Source organism: Tachysurus vachellii, chromosome 24 (genome assembly GCF_030014155.1).
Source record: "Tachysurus vachellii isolate PV-2020 chromosome 24, HZAU_Pvac_v1, whole genome shotgun sequence".
Lineage (NCBI taxonomy): Eukaryota > Metazoa > Chordata > Actinopteri > Siluriformes > Bagridae > Tachysurus > Tachysurus vachellii.
The window spans coordinates 10740709-10760276 of record NC_083483.1 but is presented as its reverse complement, the minus strand read 5'-3'; the positions used below and the strand labels follow the sequence as shown (position 1 = coordinate 10760276).

The 19568-nt window shown below is 42.6% G+C and overlaps 1 protein-coding gene across 6 annotated transcripts in view; it reads right to left on the bottom strand.

Moving 5' to 3' along the window:
- The window catches only part of raph1b (Ras association (RalGDS/AF-6) and pleckstrin homology domains 1b), a 39464-nt gene extending 28898 nt beyond the window's left edge, over positions 1-10566 (bottom strand). For 3 of the 6 annotated variants that reach the window (XM_060860953.1, XM_060860954.1, XM_060860956.1), the window contains exon 1: positions 10383-10564. The gene's annotated coding sequence lies outside the window, so the exon portion shown is untranslated. Of the gene's footprint in view, positions 1-10382 lie in introns of all 6 variants that reach the window. The other 3 variants (XM_060860951.1, XM_060860952.1, XM_060860957.1) reach the window with 2 other exon arrangements.
- Positions 10567-19568: the final 9002 nt, after the last annotated feature.

Here is a 19568-nt window from a genome sequence, read left to right as displayed (position 1 = left end):
TGGACGGAGTGCCAACCCATCGCAGGGCACACACACACACACAGTCTCATTCACTCACACAATCACACACTACGGACAATTCTTCCAGAGATGCCAATCAACCTACCATGCATGTCTTTGGACCGAGGGAGGAAACCGGAGTACCCGGAGGAAACCCCCGAGGCACGGGAAGAACATGCAAACTCCACACACACAAGGTGGAGGCGGGAATCGAACCCCAACCCTGGAGGTGTGAGGTGAACTTGCTAACCACTAAGCCACCGTGCCAGGTAAAAATAGGGTTTAAAATGCTGACCTCAGATCTGTCCTAAGCGTTTAAGTATCGAACGCTGCACTCGCCGCAGCTTAAAATAGCAGCATATTGAACCGCAGAAACACAAAACTTCAGATATCACATTAGGTTAGAAACATCTTCAATTAAACTATCGGCCCATGTTGGTAGCCAATGACTGTGTAACCCTGAGGGAGTTTGTTCATATAAGGTTCTTGTTAATGGAAGAATTGTTTCCTTTCTCAGAAGAACACAAACATAAACTGTACACAACATACTGAATAGATTGTGTTCCAAGTGTTTACATGAAGATTTGACAGTCGGCGAGCTGTGACACAGCTGATGTTGGCAAATATAGCACAACTTCTGATCATTCGGTTAGCTGATATTGCTAAGGTGTAATTACAGTATATTTTGTCTTTCAAGTCTCTTCTAAGGAATTTACTGACACAGCTGAATAAAATGTTAACGTTCCCAACAATTCTTTCTTGTTTTATGCTCATTTTGTCTTAAATTATCCATATATAGCATATAAGTCAGTTAGCTATATATACGCTATATATAAGCCTATATATAGTAGGCTTATATACCATATAAGTCAGTTAGCTATATATACGCTATATATAAGCCTATATATAGTAGGCTTATATACCATATAAGTCAGTTAGCAATGCTATCAGCTATCAGTCTCAGTCACTTGCTAGCATTTGCTTAGCATCTGCATTACCGATGTGTCAGGACTTCAATACTGTGAATTTCATTCGTGCTCAAAGCTAAATTCCAAGAGTGACTTTACATATCACACATCAGGATCTGTTCTTTGTTCTCGTGATCTGTCAAACCCTTCACAGGTTTGTCTCTCTCTGTCTCGCGCTCTCTCTCTCACACACACACACACACTGTGTATCATCTTACGCAGTTTGCGCTGTGTGTCACTGTAATTGCCCTCATTTCATTGTAATGACCAACCCGTCCCCCCACACACACACATCACAAATCATATCACTTTCACACAGCACACACCTGGGACACTTACGGCTTATTCCTCTAGCTAACTGTGTGTGATATAATCTATGCCTGTTGGTCTGCAGGGACTAATATAACAACAGACTGATTTGAGTGTTGGATTAGGACGGGGCTAAACAGCTAGCTCCATGTTCTTTTCCTGTCTCTGTCTCTGTCTCTGTCTCTCTCTCTCTCTCTCTCTTTCTCTGTCATCATTAGTGGCTGCACTATATCCCTCTCCTTGTCTATTTCAGTCCACATTTCTACACTCAGTTCCCTAGCAACACTCACGTGGCTCTGAAATACAGAATTTCTTTGTAGTAAGCTTCTCCATCACTCTACTTCCTGTCCATGAGAAGCACAGAAATGTATGCATAGATTTATATAGGTGTATAAACTAAATATAGAATGAACACCTCCTGTTTGAGCACCATCAACATTTTTATAAGGTAAGGTTTTTACTTAATTATGAATACGCATGCGGCAGTCCTGTGTCTGGCATTTAGGAGATGAGGATCATTGTGAACGTTGGTACAGCATCAGGATAAAAAGTGTTGGCAGTATAAGATGCAATGATGTGATATACATGACCCTCGTAAGCTCCACAACATCGTCTCTTCTCTACTCAACCCCCTGGCTCCACCTGCTTCATCCTCCCTGACTGCAGAAGCCTTTGCTTCTTTCTACCACAAGATGATCTGCAGGACCTTCACTTCTGTCCCGACTGTACCTTGATCTCACAGTCAGGATTCCCCGACTCCTTTGTTGTCACATTTCTCAACCGTAGCAGCAGAAGAGATTTTACAACTCACATACGGTCTTGCAATCCTACCACCTGCACATTGGATCCACTCCCTTCCACTATGATCTCGCAAGACCTTCTGCCATTCATTATCACTATCATCAATGGATCCATAACATCTGGTCATGTACCAACTACCTTCAAGAGAGCAAGGGATTCATCAGACATCAGTAACTACAGACCGGTATCACTTCACTCTTTTCTTTCAAAAATTTTTGAACGCATTATCTATAATCAACTGTCTGTCACAGAACAACCTCCAAGATCCCAACCAGCACATTCGACAGAGAAAGCCCTTTTGGATGTCTCTAAAAACTACATGCTGTCTCTAAAAACTACATCAGCCAAGCTGTCATCTGTCCTAATCCTCCTCGATCTATTAGCAGCATTTGATACGGTCAACCACAAGATTCTCTTGTCCACCCTCAGACGTCTTGGGATTTGCGGATCAGCGTGGGAATGGTTTGCTTCCTACCTCGAAGGACGCTCATATCAGGTAACATGGAGGGGAGTGACATCTGCTCCACGCAGACTCTCCACTGGTGTCCCACGGGGCTCAGTACTTGGTCCTCTCCTTTTCTCCCTGTATACTCACTCTCTTGGTGACCCTCACACGGGTTCTCTTACCACTGCTATGCTGACGATACACAACTCATCTTTTTCCCACCCTCAGATACCACAGCGTCTCCCTTCGGATCTCAGCATGTCTGACAGACATATGATCGTGGATGGCGGCTCATCGGTTGAAGCTCAATCCCAGCAAAACTGAACTGCTGATCATCCCGGGTAATTCATCCCCAGGTCATGATCTTGCAATATCCTTGCATAACGATCTGACCTCCCCTTCAAATCACAGCTCGCAGCCTTGCGGTAACCATGGACACGCAACTGTCCTTTGCCTCGCATGTTGCTAATGTGACACGCTCATGTCGGTTCCTTCTCTACAACATTAGAAGGATTCTGAGATTTTTGTCCACACAGTCTGCTCAGGTACTTGATCAGTCTCTTGTCATCTCAAGACTGGACCTACTGCAACTCGCTGCTGGCAGGTCTAACTATGAACGCAATTCGTCCTCTGCAAATGATCCAAATGACATGTTTTCAACCTGCCTAAATTCTCACATCCCCCCCGCTGCTGCGATCCCTTCACTGGCTTCCGGTAGCTGCACGCATCGGATTCAAAACACTGATGCTTGCCTACAAAGCCAAAAACGGACCAGCTCAATATTACCTCAAAGCCCTCATCACTCCTCGCTCGCACTGCACCTTGCACCCTCCAATCTACCAGCAATGCTCGACTGGTCCCACCATCACGCAGGGTAAAAGGTAAGTATACTACAAATCCTACAGACTCTTTTCTGTTCTGGTACCAAGGTGGTGGAACGAACTTCCCCTAGGGGTCCGGACAGCTGAGTCACTGGCTATTTTTAAATGACGGTTGAAGACCTACTTATTTATAAAACTAGCACTTTCCTCCCTATTTGATGTATGTGTGTATTTAAAAAAAAGTGATTGAGGCTCATGGTATCTTAAGTCTGTAAGTAAACCAGTAAGTAACCTAGTGAACCAGAGTTAATGTATTTAATGAAAAAGACTTAAAGCACATTTGTACGTCGCTCTTGATAATGCTGTAAATGTAAACATGACATACCAAACAAACTACTGCGGTGTCGTATGCTTCCGCTTCTCTCATATGTATGCACTACTTCCCCCCTAATTTGGTCACCTGTTAATTCCCACCCATCAGTTCTCCCCCATCATATGACAGCAATCAGCCTGTTTATTTCACGAACTGTAAAACTAGACAACTACATATTTTCAAACTGTGTTCCCTGACAACACAAGAGGAAATAAAGAGAAAGTGCCATCTCCCCTCTTCAGCATTCATGAAACCAAAGACACTCACGCACACACACAGGCACTGTCGCGCGCACACACAGGCACTCTCGCGCGCACACACAGGAACTCTTGCCACATACACAGGCACTCTCGCGCACACACACAGGCACTCTCACGCACACACACAGGAACTCTTGCCACACACACAGGCACTCTCGCGCACACACACAGGCACTCTCGCGCACACACACACATGCACTCTCGCGCACACACACACGCACTCTCGCGCACACACACACACACGCACTCTCGCGCACACACACACGCACTCTCGCGCACACACACACGCACTCTCGCGCACACACACAATCTCACCAATAGGACCAACACTTTCCTGCTGAATCATTCTGGGGTCTATTCAGACAGTTTTTGAGAGACAGCTTACATTGTTCATGACGATGGGGAAAATTTTAAAAGAGAACAATTAAACATTTTACTGGTCGTCGTGGAAACCGGTTGGACAAGGATGTTTCGCACGGTTTAGTACATTTTAATATTTTAATCCTTCAGGCGCATTCCTTTAAACAGGAAGGTTTCGGCCTCGTGTGTTATAACTGATGCTGCTATTAAAAGATTTCAGCATAGGTTAAATAACGGCACCCAAAACGCTACAGTTAGTAAATAAATAAAAATATAAATAAAAGTCACACCTATAATAAAATTATGATGCTTCACAATTCATTCCGCAATTAGTTATGAGATCCGAGCTCAATGCAGCACTCAGTCTCTGGTATGTTCAATTATGGATTCATTAATATTTAAAAGCGTTCGGATATTTGATGTTTTAAACGATTGTACGTTGACTTGGACCAGATTAAAAGACACATTATAAAATTATATAAAAAATATCAGCAGCGTAATGAAAAGTTCTGAAAGAACCATATTACACAAAAACAGATACAATCTCTCCCCCTCCCTCCCGCCCTCTCTCAGTCTCTCCATCTCTCTTCACACTGCTGTTTTTACAGCGATGCTCTGATTCTGACGCAGGACGCTGGCACTAGTGTGTGCATGCTGTCAGCAGTCTGGTCGCTGTGGGAAACAGTGACACAAGCTTCAATCCGTGTGTGTTTTAACGACCCGGTGGAGATGTGCGACGGACTCGGACTGGCTCGACAGTAATTTGTGCACGAGTGAGAAAAAGAACGCCCTTTTTTTTTTTTTTTTTGAGTGGCAGCCGGACTGCAGAGAGCACCGACATCATTTCCTCAGCCTTACATGACAGTGCAGAAATAGGCTGAATTCTAATCAAAGCACTCTGTCTTTCATTAAGAAGGAAAAAAAAAAACAGGCACTCAATCATGAGGCAATAAGGAAACTGTATTAACAATCTGATGCACAATAAATCATTTCCATCCATTCGTCCGTCCATTTTGTGTGCCGCTTATCCCACACAGGGTCGTGGAGAACCTGGAGTCTATCCCAGGGAACTTGAGGAACAAAATGGGGGACACCCTGGACGGGGTGCCAACACATTGCTTGTGTTGTCATGTCATGGGACTGTGAGAGGAAACAAGAGACCCTGGAGGAAACCCCCAAAGCACAAGGAGAACATCTAAACCACACACACACACACACACACACAGAGTGGAGGTGGGAATTAAACTCTAGAGGAGGTACAAAGCAAGATATGTTAACCACTAAGCCCACTTTAACCACTTTATTAAAAATAAACTACAGGTAATGAGGCAAAACTACAAAGCTGGATCCTCAGTGTTCAGTTATTTTTATGCTGCCAAATCCTCCCTATGTGAGCAAACTCTACTCGCGGTAAATAATGTTTAAAACAGAGACCCCGGATTACCCATAAACCATCTGTTGATGAACAGCAGAATACAAACTTAGTAGTAAGTAGACAACGTTTAAACTAAGAAAAAAAAATAGCACCAGGTTCAAAAAAAAAGCTTTTAGCAACATTTCTTTTTAGAATAAATCTTAAAAAAATAAAAATAAAAAAAAAAATCAAGGAGAAGCTTGCTAACCATTTTAGGAAGTGCTTATTAAAATCGGAGGAAGTTTTGGCATCTTGTGACTGTATGAGGAAGTCTGAGAGGTTTCTATGTGGAGCATCCAGACTCCTGGGATTACCGCAGACATCGTCAGGCTTGTTTGCAGATATACTGCCTACAAGTTAGAAGGTCTAACAATCAGAGCTTTAATGAACAATCTCTTCTCTGATGAATGGAAATTTGTCAGGTTCAAAAAACAGATAATCTTCCACGGCTCATCGGTGCTGCATCCTGTAGATCCCTGTGCCACTCCCACGTTTCCTCGCTTTTCTCCTTCCTATTTACTGACTTTACTGAATACCTTTCTGTTCTGTTGCTGTTGTACTGTACTGATATTATTATCATCATTTTATCATCAGCTGCCTTAAATAATGTGCAGAGGGATCATGTCTCCTGGTAATACATTAGCTTCTCTTCACAAAAGGTCTTGTGCCAAGTTTTCATCTATGGCAATAAGTGTAGATTTTTCCTGGAACTCCCGTGATTTTGACTTGGTTTGGATCGACTTCTGATATGATTACTCTAAATTATATGTTTAAAAGCGCATATATGTTCGAAATAACTATCACACACATGCTTCCTATTTCTGGTCACAGCTTCACATCCTGAAGAACACTGCAGTGTTTGGCATGTCCACATTAGTGTGCAAACACATACACATGCAAACACACACACGCAAATACGCACACATGCAAACACACACACACACACGCAAACCCACGCGCGCGCAAACACACGCGCTCGCAAGCGCTCAACACACGTGCGCAAACACGCACGCACACACCAGGCAGCACAATATTTCTTTCTCCTCTATTATGTTTGTATGTTTAATTGCCTCCAGTAACACTTGAAGCAATCACCTGCTCGTGTGTGTGTTTGTTTGTGTGTGTGTGTGTGTGAGTACGGCAGCTCTAAATTGTGACTGTCTGTATAAATGTGAAGAGCAGCAGGCTTCACCCCTCTTCACTCTGCGCAGCTGGGAATGCCACTCTTCCCCCTGAAGGCCCGCAGCACACCCCCATACTCCAGTTGGTCCGTGACCTCTGACCCTGGGAGGCAGCTGGGAGGATTGTTTACCACAGAACAGAAGACAGCCTTGTGTTGTCATTAGCTACTATTAGCAACAGTTGTGTCAGTTGTTCAGTACTTTAATAATAATGAGGAATGTGTTAACCCCATTAACACCAGGTGATTCCAATAACAGACAGATAAGTGACTTCAGGCTTGAAGGTTCAGTGCAGCTTCAAAACAGTGTACTAGGATAAGAGGCGTGGCCTCTATGTCCATCAGTCCCGGTGTAGGAGGTGTGGCCTCTATGTCCATCAGTCCCGGTGTAGGAGGTGTGGCCTCTATGTTCATCAGTCGTAATGTAGGGGGCGTGGCCTCTGTGTCCATCGTCACAGTGTAGGGGTGTGGCCTCTATGCCAGTTAGTTGTAGTGTGGGAGGTGTGGCCTCTGTATCTGTTAGACACAATGTTGTGGGCATGACCTCTGTGTCCATGAGTGAAGGGGGCGTGGCCTTTGTGTCCATCAGTCCCAGTGTAGGGGGCGTGGCCTCTGTATCTGTTAGACACAATGTTGTGGGCATGACCTCTGTGTCCATGAGTGTAGGGGGCGTGGCCTCTGTGTCCATCAGTCCCAGTGTAGAGAGCGTGGCCTCTGTATCCATGAGTGTAGTGGGCGTGGCCTCTATGCCAGTTAGTTCTAGTGTGGAAGGCGTGGCCTCTGTATCTGTTAGACCCAATGTAGGAGGCGTGGCCTCTGTCTGTTAGACCCAAAGTAGCAGGCGTGGCCTCTGTGTCCATCAGTCCCAGTGTAGGTGGCATGGCCTCTGTGCCAACCAGAGCCAGACTAGGCGGTGTGGCCTCTGTGTCTGTCAGGCCAAGCATAGGAGGCATGGCCACTGTGCCTGAGGAACCCAATGAAAGAGGCGTGGCCTAAATGTCAGCAAATGAGGTGAAGGAGGGGTAAAGGAATGCATGTGCGTACAGTCAGTGTCATTTAAGGTGGTGTGGCACTAAAGTGTCTGTCAGTCCCAGTGAAAGAGGCATGGCCTCTAAACACTACTGACTAACACTGCCATTGTATTTTAACTGCGTTAAATGTATTTCCCTTCCCCTGAACTGTCTCCTGTGTATGGTGATGTATAACCTCGGAAAGAAAGATACATGCTCCTAACAACACTAAAAGATGAGTCCATGTTTCACAATGTCTGGAACTGCAGTAAAAATTCCAACACACCCTCTTTTACTGTACTCACGGCTCTCAGGGGTCTGCACAACCTCACATGTTCTCAGTTAAGCTGACCGTTATCCTGAAAAAGCCCGGCTCTGTCTGTCACCGCCGTTCATCCCTCGCCTCCACCTCCATCTGTGATTCACGCTCAGAACTCTTCTGCTCTTTAATCTAGAAAAACATGCGTTCAGCTACCAGGCACTGATGTTCACCATGCTTCACCGACATCACGCATCGGGAGACGCTGTGCTAATTATTCATCGTCTTTTATTCCCATCCTCGGAAGGATTTCACAGCCTGAGCTTGCACGGTCTGCTGGAGCTTTGAGCTATTCTCAGTACTGAAGCAGAAGAGCTTGACTCAACCTCTCTGCAAGACTTCTAGCAGATCTAGCATTTACAGCACAGTTAAACAAGCGCATGTTTTAAATAAAAGCCCAAAAGCCCCAGTGTCCCAAAAGCATCTCAACAAGAAACAAGAACTTCTTCCTGGTGGCTGATAGACTCCTTAATTACTGACTACTGATCTACCACTAAGCTGCATCGACGACAACTGATTGATCCCAAGCTCCGCCCACACTTTTGCTAAGTAGATCAAACTTTTGCAAAATTACGCAGTAGGGTTTTAACTACCACAAGACAGAACAGATCCGTTTTGGGAAGCATGAAAAAAAATTCACAAGTTCTTCTATAGCACTGGAAACAAACACAAATCTTACCACAAACAAATGATGACAAAAAGAAAACTCTACACACTGGAATGATAACACTACAAAGCTCGAGTTTGTCTCGATCGTCTACTTTAGAATTTTATCTACTTGATAAATTGATAGCGTAGCTATTAGACACGTGTTTAGTCACCCGATAAAACGCTTGTGTGATAACATTTTACAAAAAATAATCGGCATAATTATCTAAAGCTAAAAATAAACAAAGATCATCGTCCATTTAACATTTATTGAACGTCTCCGGTGCCGTTGCTTTGTAGCAGACAGCAAGTTTTCCCCCTGGAAGACTTTCCAGTTCCAAAAAAAAAAACACAATGTCATACAAAATTGTGATACTTGGCAAAGTGCGGTGGTAAAAGTGGAATAAAACACTTAATAATAAATAATATACTGAACCCGTTGGTGGTGACACTAACTGCGCTTCAGTGTTGAGTCTCAGTACAGCACCACATCACTGATTATTTTGTGAGAACATGAACACCCCCTGTCATCACTTCTTCCATTACATACTACAGCTGACAAAAATGAGCGCCGCCGCCAGCAGGAAAGTTTCACTGATGAGTCTTAATTTGGCTAAACTACAGGGTTTTGTTATTGTTCCCCTCTACTAACTAACCACTTACATATTCATTAGCTGACTCATTACAAAGAAATTAAAATTAAGCAAGCGTTACTCAGATGTTACGGTTTCTCTGTGCTAAAATGCCAAAATGTAAGTCAGGATGAGAGCAGAGACGGAAATGATCTAAGAAATCAGGATTTTCAGCACACACACACAGAGACACACACACACACAGACACACACAGAGACACACACACACACAGAGACACACACACAGAGACACACACACAGAGACACACACACACACACACAGACACACACACACACAGACACACACACACACAGACACACACACACACACAGACACACACACACAGAGACACACACACACAGAGACACACACACACAGAGACACACACACACAGAGACACACACACACACACAGAGACACACACACACACACACAGAGACACACACACACAGAGACACACACACACAGAGACACACACACACAGAGACACAGACACACAGAGACACAGACACACAGAGACACAGAGACACACACACACACAGACACACACACACACAGACACACACACACACAGACACACACACACACAGACACACACACACACAGACACACACACACACACAGACACACACACACACACAGACACACACACAGACACACACACAGACACACACACAGACACACACACACACAGACACACACACACAGACACACACACACACAGACACACACACACAGACACACACACACACAGACACAGACACACACACACAGACACACACACACACACACACACAGACAGACACCAAACAAACCTGAGAACAGAAATACAGCAGCCTACCTTTGGCTTAAGATGCTCTTTCAGTGATCAGGTTAAAATCCAGTGGGTTTCAGAGTCCTGGGTGAAAAAGAACAGAACAGAGAGAAGAAACGAGTCATATTCGGAGTCGAACTGAAACAAATCATTCGCAAGTGGCAGAGCTGCACATCCAACTGCTTTTAGTCCACATTGATTCAGCCACATGCGGCAGAAACACTGAGTAAGTGCGCGCACACACACGCACACACACCCCAGAAGTAGCAGCTGCACGGGTGAGTGCGTGTGTTCTCCAGATTAAACACCCCTCAATAGACACACACACGACAAGGAGGCAAGAAAGTAATTTTACACTTACTTTTTTTTTCTCCTTTGTTATTTACTACTTTGTTATTTCTTTGCAATTTGAGCTCAAACACAACCAAACCAGTGAGAGGTATATATAAAAAAAAAAAATCACCTATGTATTCATCACGGCACAAAGAAGAGACTGTATGAGAGAGAGAGAGAGAGAGAGAGAGAGAGAGAGTGTGTGTGTGTAGGTACAAAAAAAAATAAATACTCCCCCATCCCAGATCACAGCTGTGCACCGGGCCGCAACTGCGTGAGCCGTCTGTCTGCGCGGCAGCCGGGCTCTGTGTGTGTGTGTATGTGTGTGTGTCTCGCATGACAAAGAAACGTCTCACCAAATTGCCCACCATGTGCTCTTTTGTAAACTCACGTGCTGAATCCAAAATTAGTATCAGAGGATGACTAAACCCCACTGGGGCTGAGTTTACTGGCTAAACTGGGTTTTTCTGTTCCACACACAAAATATTTTGAAAAGGCAGAAATTTGCTGCTTTATGAGTGAATAAAAAAAAAAGAAACTGTATGTACATGTGGCTTTTAAACAATGAGCCAATAAAACTAAAACAAGAGCAGATATGTTCCAGGAAATCAGTGACATTTGTATGGAGTGTGGAGAGTTTTAAGACTCACACTTCGTCATTATTTAAAAACGTTTATTAATTTAATATTGGAAATTGTTTGGTGTCTGAAATGCGTCTTTATAAAAACTCTTCATTTAACAGTTTCAGTGATGAAGAAATGATCACAGAGTTGCTTTGTGTTGCTTCGCCTGCTGTCGCGAGGACTCATTTGAAAGGAAAGACACCACTGGCTGTGTGAGTGATGACTCTGATACTTAATTATGTACCAAGAACATGATTCAGCTTTATGGTGTCATTTTGTCTGGTTGTAGTCTGATTTAATAGAGAGAGATAGAAAGATAGATAGATAGATAGATAGAGAGAGAGAGAGAGAGAGAGAGAGAAAGAAAGTGTGTGTGCGTGTGTGTGTGCCTTACAACATGCTAAAAAAAGTTGTATATCATCAACATCTATGGGCCAAATTACTCCTGAATATAAAGTGAATGCAGAGTGAATGTAAAAAACTCTGAGGAGTGTGTGAGAGTCAGAAAAACTCATCCTCCAGCCCTGTAAACCGCATGAAAGCTCCACAAACCACATAAAACCTTTACACACACACACACAGACACACACACACACCTCTGTACTATGACTGCCGGGATTTTGCCAGGTGTGTCCGTCCACAGGCTCACTTCCTGCCCGGCGCAAGACTGCGGAGGAAGATAAAGAGCCGGACAGGAAGTGGTGGGTGTGTGTGTGTATGGAAGAGGTGATGTCAGAGAAAAAACCTCAGCAATGAGGGAGCTGAGGATGGAGAAGCTGACTCAGCATTAATTTGAGAGAGAGAGAGAGAGAGAGAGAGAGAGAGCATGTGATGACAGAATCAGTAGATGACAGTAGCATCAGCTGCTGTAGGATGTCGATCTCCAAGTTGCTCTGTATTGATTTGTTGATTTTTGCATCATGCAGCTCTGAGAGAAAGGATACACTCTCTCTCACACACACACACACGACAGTGAGTCAGCACAAACTGCAACAGCGATGCTAACCGCTACTCCCCGTCGCCTGTGTGTACATAAAACATATACACGTGTCTAACCATGACAATGAGCAATAACGGTTCAGACCGAGTCTGTATTTCAGCGCCAGCGTATTTTTAGACTTCGACCTGCAGCACAAGCAAAGCCAAAGAGTTATATACAAGGCTTTACATTCAATATGTGACTGTCGTTGTTGTAGGCCATGTGAACGGTACAGGAAATCAATGCAGATCATCACAGTCAAGCCACTCTTCTCACTAACATCAACCAGAGACACACCAGACACCACTGCAGGCCCGGAGCTGCTAGAATGAGACAAAAATTCGGCATCCACGGATGATATGATAGATGGTGGTTTACTTTATCGCTGAATTGAACAAAACAGTACATCAACAACTCACTGATAAATACTGTGGAAAAAAGTGTCATCTTTTACATCCAACATGAGGACATATGTCTCTGTCTATTTTATTTTTATTTGTTTGCGTTATACAGAAACAAAAGCATACATTAGTGCACTGTGTTGTACAAATATTTTCCCTCCATTCCTCCCTGCTCTACCGTATCGCTTAGAAATCTGTCCGTCTTCACATTTGTGTTAGATAATCATTGTTACAGCCTTAACATATGGTCTAAACAAAATAAATTAAAAAGAATGAGAAGAATTCATGGAAGTAGTATCTATAAAAATATTTATGCATTTAATTAGCTAAGTAGCTCACTATACATTATTGCATTACTTCAGCTTAGAATTTTTAAGCTAGTGGCAATTTAATAAGCTAGTTAATTAAAAAAAAAAAAAGAGTGCGTTGTGTTCAAGCTGTATTTAAATTTAAATGACAGCTACAGCAGACCTGTGAGTAGATCAGCGAGTTAGGATTTGATCATTTAATTCTTATGATAATATTGTGACAGACCAGGAATTTGATCATCCTCTCACGTGGTTCAGCCGCATCACTATACGAGTTCAAGCGGACACACAGGAGCACGTACACACCATCAGCGCCACACAGACGCTCATGTCAGTTTCTCCACACCAAGCTCTGCTATGCTCTGGATTCAATTAAACAGCGTTGAGGAAAATCCAGCATGAGCTTTAGGCGACTCTGTGATCTTGGTCCGGTCACACGCACACATGCTGGGAATTACAGTGAGCCATGGACTGGGAATTTTCCCACGATGACACCAAACACGGAGAACAGCCCCCTCTTTTTTCTTTTTCCCAACCTCTTTTTCCATACATTTTTTACCCCAGTATTATAAACCTGTTAAATAACCCATAATAATATCTATTGGTGAACCCCACAATTACTATTCGGTGTAATCAGTGTTAGGCTGCTGCGCCAATATGGCAGCAGTTCAATGAGAAAAATACGACAATCCGTTTAGCTAAAAGTGTGTGATACAGCCAGAGATATACAATTTTGAATGTTTGTATGTTACAACAGGTCACACAAGTGAGGGTTTCAAATTGAATCAGTTTTAATGCTACTTTCAAATCTGCTAACTCAGAGTTGGCAAGTTCTGGGACAAACAGCAGGCAATGCTTTTTACTCACTGTGTTAAAAAGCATTACTTCGAGTCTGGTTAATATCTTTATTTTTTTTTTTCATGACGTGATGCTGTGTTGTATTAGCTGTGCACTGTGTTGCAGTCTGTAAGGAGTCAAAAGTGTCCATACATGGAAGGAATCAACACTTTTTAGCAAAACGGCTCATATTTCAAGTTTACAATCAAGTTACTATTTATCTTTAACAATTTTCCCTAATGATCGAGGTGAAGGTGACAAGAAAAAACTCCCTGAGATAACACGAGGAAGAAACCTAGAGAAGAACCAGACCCAGAGGGGAACCTTAAACTCATTTGGGTGACACTGGATAGTAAATAATGTAAATAATGTCCTTTTTACAACCAAAGTGAAATTAAGCAACCAAGAGGTCCTGAGGAATTAATGGGTCAGCGCAATTTCCGAGTTAACCACAGACCCAACACGGATTCCTTCCAGCCAAAGTCTTGAAATGATTGTTGATGAAGACCTGGCCACAAAGCTGACCAACACACAGCAGTCCCATGAGTCCTGGGCTGTCCATGCAGATCTATCACCAGCAGAATGCACACCAGGTAATGAGACTACAACCAGGGGTAGGGTGACACGACTGATGAAGAAGGTCCACATAAATGTCTGTTTGCTCGTCCGCTATTTTAACATGGAGAAAAGGACCTGCACTTTGTCACAGCTTTGCACCTCTGTGAAATACTTCAAGGTAGGCAGGTAGGCAACGTGTAAAAAATGCAAAAGTAAGAAGAATCATTGGATATCTTGTCTAACTGGAAGAAAAGGGTGTATTTTGCATTCAAACACACACAACAGGGAAACAACCAAACAATTGAAGCAGTCACTTCTGCCTTGACGTTTCTGACTGTCACGTTTATACCGTTGACTATTTTGTTGTACAATAAAATGACTACATATACTTTGAGCAAATGTTGAACACTCTCCATCACTGTGATCGTTTTCTATCATGACTCCATGATCCTGGATCAGTCTGTGAATAGAGAAAGAGGAAGTGTGCCAGCGCTGAGCTCGATGGACGTACAGGACTTAAGTTTCCACCTTGCACGTGGGTGTGTAATTTAGAGTAACACCACGATGAAGCAGCCTCCACTCTGGTATAGGGAATAACGACTGTGTGACAGAGAAGGAAGGTCACATCATGTTATGAGTTCCTCCCTCTTTCTTCGTTAACAACACACCTCTGGAAAACATCAAACGCATCTCAACGGAACCAAACGTCTTTTTTATGGCTATGATGTGGACTGTGACCAAGCATGACTCATAACCTGATTTAGCTGGCCTGTTCAAAGCTCATTTAAAAAAAAAAGTGTGTGTGTGTGTGTGTGTGTGTATGTGTGTGTGTGTGTGGACTAAAAACTACCAAAGAACAGGTCACTGCACGCATTTCTGGGACAAGTGGTTTCGTCATCGTCCATCCCATCAACCACACAGCAGATCTGAGACCAGCCTTAGAGAACGAATGGCTGTCCTCAGATCAGTGTGCTTTGAGGTCACATGGGCAGTGACGGAAAAGTCAACATTAAACAACGAGACCTTCAACCAGCTGCAGTCATGTGGCCCATGTGCTGAGAACTCCACACCCTGCCACACCACACGTACACATACACACCTCTTCCCCAGCACAATATTATCATGTCCTATTAATCATTTCTATAATATCTTCTGGCTTTAAGCAATCAAAGTATAACTGATATATAACTATAACTCCACGTTAATAATACAAAGCTTCTTACAAAGCTCCTGCACATAGTGACACCTAAAGTTGCTTGCTAAAACATGCAAAACTCCTAAAGGCTGTTTTTATTCATATTCATGCTTAGGTTTATATATGTATATATATATATATATATATATATATATATATATATATATATGTGTGTGTGTGTGTGTGTGTGTGTGTGTGTGTAAAAATGTAGTAAGACAATCTAATGTACTAAATGTTACGATTCCATTTCTCAATTATTATGCATGCAAGACTTTTCATTCTCATTGCCTGAGACTATTTAGATTTATACTGGCTGGGACGCTGGTGCCTGGAGCCACATTTTATCTGTATTCAACCATCAGGTTATTATTATTGTTAAAACAAACAAACAAGCAAAAAGAAAGGCGTTAACACTGTATACCTTCAAATAAAATGTATAAGGCAACAAAATGCAAATGCTTAGTTTATGCAGAAGTGCTTTCTGTACGTTCAGTTTATAATAGACATATATTTATAAAATGGTGCTGGTTATAACGCTTTAACAGGCATTTAACTTCTTTTCAACGGAAATTAAACTCATGCAGAGCAAAAAATAATTTTATGTGACAGACAAAACACCACCTGTGCTAAAGAACAGTCAGAGACTTTCCGCCAGTCGAGGATGCTAACACAATGTGCTGTATAAAGTCGTGATCAGCTCTGGGGAATTACTGGCTGTGCACTGGAGGTGTGAAAATGACCAAAATACACAGTTATACAGCATCTACAGGCAAATAAACATTAAGGAGAGTCTTTCGGTTGGTGAAGCCTGGTGATGCTGGTGAATCATTGTAATGTTAATAAGTTGAAAGACATCCGTCATCCAAAGTATACTGAAGGATGAGGATATTTAAAAACATAAGTGGCACAACTGGGCTCAATAACACAGGGGTTGGCAATAACCATAACTTATTTCTAGAATAGGTGATTCACATGGGGAGAATTAAATCAGGATTTGCTGATGTTCTGCTAACAAAGTGCCTACAAAGCAAAATAACAAACTAACTATCGATTCAAAGATCTTACATTTATGACCCTTATTCAATAATTACAGAGAATAAAATATTTAGTTTAACCGTCAGTGCTGTTGATACCATGATACTTAGTCCATATTTACAGTTTCTCAGATGAGTTTCATACTAAGACTATACAGGTCTTAATAATTACAACATACCAAAAAATATTTATATGAATAACAGAACTATTAACTGTTCCTCAACGCTCAGATCCACCCCTTTAACAGTTTGACATACTGTATATTAGCTGGTTTCTCCAGTCTAGCCTGCCAAAAAAAGATTTTAAGATGTTCCACTTGGTAAAATAAAAAGAAAGCACATTGTTAGTTGTGGTGAAACTGAAGATTTGGTTTGGTCAGAGGACTAATAATTAGTCAAGTCAAGAAGCTTTTACCCCACCCCCCCCATGCCACACACACTAACGCACACACACTCTCTCGCACACACACTCTCTCGCACACACAGACACAGAGGTTCCAACCCTATTTCACATTCAGAATATGTTCAAGTCTCTGGATTAAAGTAAGGCTAAAGAAAAATAATCTTAACCTCTATTTCTCACAAAGCATGAAGCTATGAATAAGACAAACAATTGTTACTTATTTTAGCTGAGGTAGGGTGAGGTAGAGAAGTCGATCATTTTACCCAAAAATTCCTCATTAAAACAATTTACTCAGTGGTTAAATCTACATGAGAAAACAAGTAAACTGAATAAGCTAATGCCAGCTAATCAAAATCAGCTAACCTGATAGAATTTCTGAGAGGATTGTTAAGCCATGCTAATAGCAGCTAAAGCTAGCCAGCTAACTTTAGAGTGACTGACAGGATTTCTCTCAGGATCATAGGTCAAATTTATAAACTGAATAATTCATTCATTCATCTTCTACCGCTTATCCGAACTACCTCGGGTCACGGGGAGCCTGTGCCTATCTCAGGCGTCATTGGGCATCAAGGCAGGATACACCCTGGACGGAGTGCCAACCCATCGCAGGGCACACACACACACTCATTCACTCACGCAATCACACACTAGGGACAATTTTCCAGAGATGCCAATCAACCTACCATGCATGTCTTTGGACTGGGGGAGGAAACCGGAGTACCCGGAGGAAACCCCCGAGGCACGGGGAGAACATGCAAACTCCACACACACAAGGTGGAGGCGGGAATCGAACCCCGACCCTGGAGGTGTGAGGCGAACGTGCTAACCACTAAGCCACCGTGCCCCCTATAAACTGAATAATCTTCACTTCAAATTTGACCAAGCTAGTTAATATTGGCTAATCGGACAGGATTTTGAGTTAATATATTAGCATTCATATACCCTGATGTAGAAAAAATATTCCATTAGTAAAATCACTCATATTTTCCTCTCAATAATAATTTCTTTAGACTTCCATTAGAGATATTTCTTAATTACAGTGCAGTCAAATTTTTACTTCATCATTGCCATTCTGCTGCTAAAACAAAAATATGAATACTTAATTTTTCAGTTTTTTTCTGTTGTTCTTGATGTATCTCAGATAACTGCTACAGCTTATGCCAGACATCTCCAGTAAAGATAAACCAAAGTATTCTGAACTTTATATATAACTGAATATAGTATCTTCCTATCAAAATGTATATTTATGTTGTTTCAAAGCAGACAAAAAAGAAAAAAGGATAACCAGTATACCGAGAAAGCAAAGCTACCTGCTTCAAATAATTTTGCATTTTTTGAGAAAACCTTTCAGAGGAACTGGAGGAGCAAGCTCACTAGGAAGAATTAAGGTTTCGGTGTCCTTGCATGCTCACAAGTGCACTCAAACCCACTCAGCATGCTGGGAGATTTTAGGGACAAACTGTGAGGCCTCTTTTTCCTCAGTTCCTTGCATGAGAACATGTTAAACTCTGGGAGGGGAAGACGTCTCCATAATGGCCATTCCAGCTGGCTGGAGAAAAGCCTGTCGTCATGGTGAGATCAGTGGGGTCACCAAGGGTCAACTACAGCTGAGGACCAGAGACAGACAGGCACTACAATATACATTTCATAAACCAAAATAAATAAACCTCTTTTGCCCCTTTTCCACCGAGGCAGTTTGAGTGCTGGTTCGGAGCCAGAGCCTAATTTAGAACCAGTTCTTTCTTTTTCGACAGGCAAAGCACCAAAACGTTGCTGGTCTAGACTTAAGAACTGCTTGTGTTAGGGGCTGTGGGCGGAGCTACTGTTAGCGCATTTGATAATGTACCTTAAGTATACTAATGTTTAATACACTTTTACTTTACCGCGATATGATACATTATCAGCACACATGATAGTAGGTAGCTACATGCTAAGGCTAACGTTTTTCTGTGTTAATGATAAAATAATGTTATGTACTTTCTCGATTACAACTAACATTTATACAGATTACATGGAGCTGCACGTACACGTTGGATTCGCCACGTTTGGATGCCAATGTAGGTTCACAAAGCCATGACCATTAACAGTAAAGCAACATCCGCCATTGTTGATGTGTTTGTGTTTGCCGCTGCTGCGTTAACGTTGCTGGGAAACGTGACACGTATACAGTGACGTCAGACTCGGCCCTGTGACGGCTCTCTAACTGATGGAAAGGCAAACCGGCTCTTAGAAGGTTCGCCAGTGGAACCAACTTTGAACCAGCACCAGCACTAGCTCTGAACCAGCACCCGGTTCTTTCCGGTGGAAAAGGGGAATTTTACTCTTTTTCTGTAGAACCAGAGACCGGCTTTCCATGCTGGGTGCTCCTTGTGAATGTAACAACATCTGTGATGAATGCTGGGTCTTACGAGGCTCATTTTACAGCCATGAATCAGGGAGCATATGTGGAACAAATGGATGATGCCTGTTCTACACTACAGTCTTGTGCAGTCCTGCATAGAATTAATTTCTTAAATTCTCTTCTATGTTGAGAGCTTTGTCC